Source organism: Daktulosphaira vitifoliae, unplaced genomic scaffold (genome assembly GCF_025091365.1).
Source record: "Daktulosphaira vitifoliae isolate Bord-2020 unplaced genomic scaffold, ASM2509136v1 Scaffold_2, whole genome shotgun sequence".
Taxonomy (NCBI): Eukaryota; Metazoa; Arthropoda; class Insecta; order Hemiptera; family Phylloxeridae; genus Daktulosphaira; species Daktulosphaira vitifoliae.
The window spans coordinates 3,906,777-3,910,641 of NW_026099573.1; the positions used below are offsets into that span (position 1 = coordinate 3,906,777).

The 3,865-nt window shown below is 28.7% G+C and overlaps 1 long non-coding RNA gene across 1 annotated transcript; it reads left to right on the forward strand.

Annotated features, from left to right (window-relative positions):
- Positions 1-1,231: 1,231 nt before the first annotated feature.
- LOC126898905 (uncharacterized) lies at positions 1,232-3,529 on the forward strand. The gene is made up of 3 exons (XR_007702424.1): positions 1,232-1,310; positions 2,452-2,533; positions 3,492-3,529. It is a non-coding gene; the product is annotated as an uncharacterized LOC126898905 (long non-coding RNA).
- The last annotated feature ends 336 nt before the right edge of the window (positions 3,530-3,865 follow it).

Here is a 3,865-nt window from a genome sequence, read left to right on the forward strand (position 1 = left end):
ATTTCTATAACTGTTCTTACAGCTTTCGATTCTTCTTTCCTCATACCATGACTAAACAATCTAAGTCTATTTTCTGTCATCTTATCCACGATTGACGCAACACCTATACTTCCTCTTATATGCTCGTTCCTTATCCTATCTTCTCTAGTCACTCCACTCATCCAACTAAGCATTCTCATCTCTGCTACACTTATTCTCTGCTCTACTTTCTTATCAACCGCCCAACACTATGAACCATACATCATAGCTGGCCTCACAATTTCATACTAAATTTAAAAACTATAATTAGTATTTATTCATATATTATATTTTAAAATCAAAGAACTACTAATCAGGATATAATTAAAGAAATAAGAGTTCATGTTGCTTTTAAAATATTTCACCAATTTCTCTAAAGGAAACACTATCTACAGATTTGCATCGAAGCGTTTCTTATGATAGTGATTTTAATCACTGTCAGATATCATCTATACTTGTCCCATCTATGCCTCGTCCACACTGTGCCTGGACCCCACTGTGCTACCGTTTTTTTTTAATTAATGAATTTTAATTAAAAGTGTAAATAAGGAGGTTAGTGTAATTAAAACTCCTTATAAATTATTTATAGACCTATGTCTAATTATTATTATTTTGTTCTAGATGTATTTCACTTTCACAAATAGTGGGGGGTGGGAGGTGGAGGTAAAAAAAGGGGGCTACCACTGCTCAAAAATATTGAAATCAAAAAGAAATTTAGAGGTGGTTAGTTATTAAAATTTTTTTTACATAATGTTCTATTACTATAGAGGTGAGTGGGGTAATTGTTAATTTATATTTTCTCCAGGATTATTTATCAGCTTTTATTTTATTTTAAAAGTTCTGGTCCTTATACGTCTTACTATCATTAAATATAACATGGAAATATAATCATGTGCATTGATCATTTAAAATACATTCACAACTACCCCAATTTACCTGGTTAAATAAAAACTTGAATTGAAGATTACAATGATTTACACTATTTTTATCAATTTCAGCTTGCAATCACTGTTGCCAGAATGGCCACATTGTTAGTAATTGTCATGTAAAAGGTAATAATTTTGTTTAATTCTCACTAGTAGTATAACCTATTATTTAGTTAGCAAATATTGAGTTATACTTTCAATATGTTTTTATTCATGTATAATGTTTAATTTTGTCATTATATTTATTGAGACTAATAAAATTATTGCTAACTTCAATTATTTTTTTTAGCTGCTGGTCTGCCTCCAATTTCAAAAATGTGCTCTTATTGTGGTCTCCCCGGGCACGTTTGGAATGCCATGTCAAAGGTAATATTTGTGATATATTTCTTTTAAAATTAATAACATTCTAAAAGTAATTTTTTTTCATCTAAAAACTGGTTCTTTAATTTTTGTCTTGCTTTAATAATTGACGTAAGCCTAAAGGTTAATGCTGATTTATTTTATGTTGCTTATTTAATCAATGGTATTGTGTCAATTGTTACTAATTTAGTGAACCCATAATTATTTTGTAAATTGTAGTTTTAAGGAATTTATATGTAACATTATGTAATTACTAGAAAGTAAGAGTATACTGCCAAATACCATAATTGAAGAAAGTATTATGGTATTAATATTTAATGAATTGTGTAAATACTAAAGGGGACTTGACTATCTTCTTGGTGGTCAGTGTTTAATCAGTGAATGTTGCATTATAATTATTATTTTGACTCTTCATCACACTTATCCAAGTGATTGAACTTGGACTTGGAACACTCAGTTCATCACACTCTATCAATCATGAAGACTACATGATATTAATATTATATGTGACACGGCACCGCCTTTTGCTCTAGGCTGGCGCTCACCCGTGTCTCTCTCGATATCAGCCGTCCAGCTATTAATATGACAATCGGTCGTCACCCCGCCCGTGACACTGAGATAAGGCCGCCGCCGAATATGGATTACCGATATTGCGTCCTGTTTCGTTTCGACGTTCACCTGAAGTGGTGTATTTTCTTCCACTGTCTTTTTCTTTTGTTTTCGGTTTTGACGTTGATCTTAACTGGTTTACCTTACTCTCGTGTGCTGTTGTGTTTCAGTGTTTTTCCCGTGTTCTTTTTAACTTTGGATCGCGGCGAGTGTGCTCCTTACCGATGACAGAAGTGTAGTTGCCGTTGTTACATAAGTATAACATTGTACGAATCAAGGAGAATATCTAATATTATAAGAGCCAATTATTGTCTTCCGACGTTGTTTCTCTGTTTTTACTATTGTGCTTACGTAAATATATATACCCAGACATAAATATAAATAATATATATATATATATAAATATACCTCGAGTGCCGTACCATTTGGATACGCGTTATATGTATTATAATATTAATGTTATTGACTACAATTAAAAAATATTCATAATTGTAATCTATTTTTACCTCAATAATAAATCCTTATTTTTTAATTATAGCACCTGGATATCCTTCATTAAAAAAACATCATGCGAGCATTGCATTTCCCCGGTCACGGGGAACAGGAGTGCCACATTAAAGGTACTTATTTATTTTAATATTTTTTTCATTTAATTTATTTTAAGGTCTGTTGACAATCTTTATAGGATGCATTTTATGTTTCTAGTTTATCTAGATTATAATAAATTAAAATTGATTTTTAAATTTCAGTTGTTATATACAACCTTAATTTTTAAAAATCAATACAGTAAAATTGATATTTTTATAATTAATTAAACAATTGATTAAAAGAAAAATTCTAACTAACAGCAATTCTGTTTGTAAAATTTTAAGTTCTATAACATTTTTTGTTAATAAAAATTGACAAATGAGTTTTAAATATGCGGAAAAAAATATATTTATTAATACTTAGACATTTTTATAGGTTCAATTTAATAAACACTTAATCTCTCTACAGGGTGATCGAAATCTGGTATGACACTTATTTTCTCAGAAATTATTGAGAGTTTAAAATTTTTGTAAAAAGAAAAATGATTAAGTTTATAAAAATCTACAATAACATGAAGTTAAATAAATTTTTTTTTTATCCCATCAGGTATAAAAATGTTTATTTATAATTTTTTTAAATGGGAACCACAATTTTTGATTTGATAATATGATGGAAATATTTTTTCTCTAAAATAAAATTTAAAATTCTCATTATTTTCTGAGAAAATGAGTGTCTTACAAGATTTCGATCACCTCTATAAATCTAGTTTCAAATTTTATGTTGGCTTATGTAATTTTACACACAAAATAATACAAATTACAGTGGTGCAAATCTTAGAGAATGCTACAATTATGGTTTTATGAAATTGAAGATATTAACAACTTCTTTTTTCTTTTTAAATTTTATGAAACAATGATAAAAATACAATAATTGTTTAAAGTAAATTGATAATATAGAATTTAAAAATATTTCTCAATTCCCTAAACGTTGGACCACTGTAAAACAATACCTATAAGATAACTAATTTAAATAAAAACATTTTTTTTTTAGCAGCAGGATTGCCGCCGCTGCCACCACCTCCAATGGAGAAATAAATATATTGATTTTTGTTTTTATATTTAAATAAATTACATTATAAAAAAAAAATCCTTGTTAATTTGCTTTTATATGTCTTTCCTCATATATTTAATACAAACTTTCATAACCAAGTAACAAAAACATTTTACACATTTTTCTGACAATCGTCTCAATTAGACCAATACATATTAGTTCGTCGATCTAAGAGAATATTGTTATTTAAAAAAAGTGCTTAATACGTTTGATAACGTATTGACACACGTACTGTCCTCATCAACTTGCATTTATGACAATGATCATAGACGAGTCCCCGGTATTTCATAGCATATCCCGAAAGCTGACATTTT